Genomic DNA, 6,000 nt, shown 5'->3' with positions numbered 1-6,000 from the left:
GAAACCAGAGAATATGCTAACTTTATTTTCTACTTTAATGCTAAGATTTCATATGATAATATGTTTATGTTCTACCTTATTCCTGAAAGATTTGCTGTGCCACGTGAAGGTAAAAGCAAAATCACATTTTTAAGTAAGGGTTGATGAAGGCAAAGGTAGAGGAAATAAGACAAAATCAGACATAAAGTCAGGACATAGTACTTACATTTTCTCTGTGTACCTGCATAATTTTTAACCTCAACACAGTTACCAATTGACAATCATCGCATGTGACAATAACTAATCATTGTAATTACAGAGTCATTTAAGAAATAATCTTGGGGAATAATTTTAATGTTACTGTTGACTCTTAGCATTTATTATGGCTTCTTATATGTTTGGTTTATTGCTATAATAGATTGCATTAAAGTCCTCAATTCTTCAGCCCTCCCTATAAAGCTGACCTTTGACTTCTAACTTTGCAGCACCTCCCAGTAAAGCATAGAGTGTATTTCTCTGCCCCTGAGCCTAGGCTCAATCATATGAATTGTTCTGGCCAAGATAATGTTAGTAGGCACGATGTTATTAGAAAAAGTACTTTCACACAAAATAATTATGCAATTATACTCACTCCAGTGTTTCTGTGATGGCTAAGAGATGCACGTGCGTGGATTAGCCCAGTAGGCTTGGGGAGAGAATAAGGGATATATGAACCAGAACTGTCCAGTTGTACATGGCCTAGATAAAACAACCTCATACTGAATGCTGCAGATGTCTGAGAAATCAATTTTTATTGGTATATATCGCTGAGATTTCCAGTGCTTTGTGATGCAGTATCAGCATTCCAATATACCCAAGAGAACATTGTTATCTTTCATAGCTAATGGTGCTCTGTGGCTCAGACTCCTAGAGAGGTGAGTCAGTCATGTCTATCTTCAAATAACAGCTAAACTTGGAAACTGTACAGTGCCAAGAATGAAATAAATCTGCTTCCCAGAACTCATGTTCTACACTGGAACTGAATACATTGAGTTTTTAGAGGCCCAAGCCAACACACAAGCCATTTTTTGAATGAGCTTAATTGTGACAGAATATAGGCATGAGAACACTTCTTTATCACCTATGGCTTTTATTTCTATTACTCTTGCTGGGATTTATGTTCTATTGGGATTCGGTCCTATCACCAAAGTCGGCCATGAATGTTTAATTCTTAAACATTAATGCTTTAGGTCATGAAATAGTTGAACATATAGACTTTTGGACCTCCTTAAAGTCATGGGAAGTAAGCCAACAAAAGGTAAGCACCTGCTTCTGATAGAACAGCTTTGGAGAAAAGTAGCCAGAAAGAAGCTGGTCTTTCCTGAATCACAACAACAATGTGGCTGATCATGAGCCATAACACCATTTTACTCCTTTCCGAAATGATATGAGCTGGTGATCTAATCCAGCAGAACTGGAGTCCAGAAGTAACAAATATCACCTTTTTTGGTACCAGCTACATTTCTTCCACCCAGAAGCTGAGAGAATGCTACCATGGGACCAGTGGTGAGGGGGAATGTGGCTAATAAATGTGATTGGATTATTAAATAGTTCACCACCTAAGTCATGACTCGTTGATAATTTTGTTCTTTGACAGTGTGGGGGAAAAATCGTATTTTTTAGGATTTTTTTTTTAATCAAGAGCTTTACTATGTGAAAATTTAACACTTTAAAATGATCTGTGCTCCCTATAATGCTGTTAATCAGGGTTTATGAAAGTATCTCATGGTAAATTATAATTTAAATTTGAGGCATTTTCAAATTTGGCAAAATATTTGGTTAACATTTAGTTGAGGTAAGGAAGTATTATGACATTTGGCCTCAGACAGGCTGCAATTCAAATCCAGATCTATAATTTTCTGTGCTGACTGCTTGGGTCAATTAGTTAACCTAATAAATCATTAGTTTTATCAGTTGTAAAATGTTTTCTGATACCACCTATCTCACAAGGCTATAAAATATATAAAGATATAAAAAGAGGGGTGCCTGGGTGGCTTGGTGGGTTAAGTGTCCAACTCTTGATTTCAGCTCAGGTCATGATCTTACAGTTTGTGCGTTCAAGCCCTGCCTTAGGCTCCACGCTAACAGCAGAGTCTGCTTGGGATTCTCTCTCTCCCTCTCCTACTCTGCTCCTCCCCCACTCATGCTCACAAATGCTCTCTCTCTCAGAATAAACTTATAACAAAAAATAAAGATATAAAAAGAGCTTAGCATTCTGTATGACACTATTTCTAGAATTATCTTAAGTTAAAATACTTAGTCTTCTAGATTTAATAATTTACAGTTTACTTAAAGTCTAAGGTGGACTTTAAAAGACTTCAAAACATGAGAATTTTGTTTGATGTTTTTTACCATTAGATTCAAAGATTGTAATGGTTTCCTGTCAAAATGAAAATCATATGAATTAAGAAAATTTGGGATAGTTAGAATAAATGACAGAATAACTGAAAAAAATGTTCTAATTTCAGTATGTTAAACAATAAACTGAGGTATACCAAAGGTATTGAGTCTGTGCAAATATCTATACCATAAGGTCAGTATCAAACAGGAAGTAGGAGCACTCTACCCACAGGACACAGAGGAAAGACTTTTTTAGAAAGGAAGAAACAAAGCAAGGAAATTATTTGATTGGCTTAAGTGGCTCCCTTATTTGGGAAAAGGTAAATGGCCTTGACTGCATGTCCTTAGGTTTCAATTTGTTTTTTAACCTTGAGGTATTACAGGCTTAGATTTTGATTGGCTTACATAGGTTGTCAAGGCATTAGAACCACCTCAGTCTAACAGCCTCCTTGGTTAATTAATTTAACGAGTATATCCGTTTCCTATACCTTTAAAAGACCTGTTTTTCTTCTGTGGCATGAATTCATTTCCATCATATTCGTTTTCTATTGAGTGTATTCATTTTTTCCTTAGATTCCTCATTAACTTGATTTTTGGCCAGGAAAACAAGTTTATTGGCAGATTCCATTATCCTCCAACACCTTAAGCTAATATTAATGAAGATGTCTGTTTTTTGGAAAAATATTTAGTTTGATAACCAATTTATTCTAGTTAATCAACATTCATACGGGGAAGATGTACCCGTGCTAATCACGAAGAACGATACCATCATTATTTGTTCTAGTAGCTACAAGATAATTAATATCTAGTGATAGACACATTCAAAATTTCATTAATTATATTATTAAAACTTTTAATTAGGCTCCAATATACTTCTCCCATTTACAAAACAAACTGAAAGGATTCCCCAGCTATCTCTTGCTGCTATTTACGTCCCAGAAAGATGTATCAAATGTTATGAAAGCTATGAATTGGAATTAACTTGAGCTTTGTTTTCTTAGCTTCTTTCCACCTTCCTACTCCACCAATAAAATCTTAATAACGAAATAATTGCATGCATTATTTACAGTTGCCTCTCTTTCATTTTCTGTTCTCATATTGAGACTTGTATGCTACCCAATGAATTAAAAACACAGAACTATCATCTTCCTCCTGATCTCTTTAAGAAAAAAAAGTTTTCTTTTTATACTGTAATAATCAAGAGCAAATTACTGTGGCACTGCTGCCTGTTTCACTTGGGAAAGAAAACAGAAATATTCTCTGCTAGTTAGATTTACATGGCTTCCTTTGGAAGGAAGAGAATAATTTCTTTTTAAATAAAGTGAGCATTAGTCTAGGAGGTTATAGTGGCAGCCAGGCACACACAGAAGGCTTCTTTTGTTTACATTTATTTGATACACAATAGCAATGAGACATGCAGGTGGAGGGTCCTAGATTCTACCTTCCCCTTAATGCACTTTGAGGCTTTGGCCACAAAATGACAGGTTGACCAGAATTAAAAAAAAAAAAAAAAAAAAAAAAGAGAGAAAGAAAGAAACAGTCATTAATCCAGAGAAAGAGAGAGATTCTGATTCTGATTCTTGGTTTAGGCTCAGGTCATGAGATCGCAATGTGTGAGTTCGAACCCTGTGCTGGGCTCTGTACAACTTTTTTTGTAAAGTTCAAATAGAGAAATAATGATGTAGTGGAAAGAACACTAGCTCTAAAGACCTATTACAGCCATCAACCCATGACTCTATCCATTCAGATATTGGGACAATGAATATTTCTGGCTTTAAAGTCCTCATTTATAAAATGGAGATGTTCAAGATGATGCCTGAATCTAAAGTTCTCAATTTTTATAATCACAAAGAGATAAGTTCTTGCTGAATCCTTTAACTCACGGTGGAGAAGGTGTCTGCTTTGAAGAAATGAATACAATCCCATTCTCAAGAAAGGTCTCACCTTTTATCTTCCTTCTCAGCTTTCCTTCTTGATTTGTAATAGGACATGGTTTGTGAGGCAGATGAAACATTAAAGTGATTAAGAAATCAGATGCTGTGGTCAAACTGCCTGATTTCATATTCAAGCTTTGTCACACATTGCTATGGACTTTAGATGAGATACTTAGCTGTTTGGTTATTTAGCTTTAGAACAAAAATAGGGATAATCATAGGGCATGCCTTCCAGGATCTCTCAGGGTTCTGCCAATACATGTAAAGAGCTGATCACAGCATGTGGCACATAGTAAGTGTTCCACATATGTTCATGTTATTTTAAGGTTAACCTCAGCACAAGGACTGACGTGGAATCCTCTCGTAGGACAAAGTCCTTCCTAATCACCCAGATAAAACTTGGGTAACCATCCCTAATCTAGCAAAGTACTTAAGCTAAGCCATCCATTGTTATAAAAACAAAAGTGAATTTTCCTTTCTCTCCATCTATGAGGACTTTCCCCCAGCACAGGTTGAAATGTACAACATACCACTGAATTGATTTATCTGTCACTTATCTCTCTACCTTCACCTATGCTAGAGAAAAATTCTGGACCATGGAGTTTATTGGGCTTTGGTTTCGCTCTGTTTTTACAAATATTTTCTGAAAAATATCTATTAAAACACTGTTTTTCTGGGGAGTGTGGGTGGCTCAGTTGGTTAAGCATCTGATTCTTGGTTTAGGCTCAGGTCATGATATCGTAATGTGTGAGTTCGAACCCTGTGCTGGGCTCTGTACTGGCAGCGCAGAGCCTGCTTGGGATTCATTCTCTCTCTCTCTCTCTCTCTCTCTCTCTCTCTCTCTCGCTCTCTCTCTGTGTGTGTCCCTCCCCCACTCATGCTGTCTCTGTCTCTCTCAAAATAAATAAACTAAAAGTCAAAACAAAACAAAAACCCTTTGCTCCTTTGAGCATATTTAAGGATGCACAATATCATGTGTCATCAGGGAATTCAAATTAAAATAACAGTGAGCTACCACAGTATATAAGAATAACTGAAATCCAAAAAAACTGAAGAGGTATGGAGCAATAGGAACTATCTTTCGTTGCTGGTGGGAATTCAAAATGCTAGTGGGCATTGGTAGCACAGCGGCAAGCATAGTTGCCTTTCAAAACCGAACGCCCTTCTGGAAGACAGCTTGGCAGTTTCTTACAACCTAAACATAGTCTTACCATACAACCCAGTAATTGTGCTCCTCACTGTTTACTCAGTTCAGCTGAAAATTTACGTCCACACAAAAACCTGCTTGTAAAGGTTTACAATAGCTATATTCATGATGACAAAAACCGGAAGCAACCAATGTATCTTTAACAGATGAATAAGCAAATTGTGATACATCCATGCAATGGAATATTATTCAGTGATAAAAACAAATGAGCTATCAAGCCACAAAAAGACATGGAGGAAACACAAATGCTTATTTCTAAGTCAACAAGAAGGCTACATAGTATTTGATTCCAATTATATGACATTCTAGAAAAAGCAAAACAATAAAGACAATAAAATGATTCATGGTTGCCAGGGGTTGGGGGGAAGGATAGGCATGAATAGATGAAGCACAGGAGATTTTTAGGTCAGTAAAACTATTCTGTATGGCACTGTGATGGTGGACAGATGACATTGTGAATTTGTCAAACCCACAGAACTTTACAGTTTACAGCACAAAGTA

Source organism: Acinonyx jubatus, chromosome B3 (genome assembly GCF_027475565.1).
Source record: "Acinonyx jubatus isolate Ajub_Pintada_27869175 chromosome B3, VMU_Ajub_asm_v1.0, whole genome shotgun sequence".
In the NCBI taxonomy this organism is placed as follows: Eukaryota; Metazoa; Chordata; class Mammalia; order Carnivora; family Felidae; genus Acinonyx; species Acinonyx jubatus.
The sequence above is the reverse complement of the archived record's forward strand: the minus strand, read 5'-3'. Positions refer to the sequence as shown.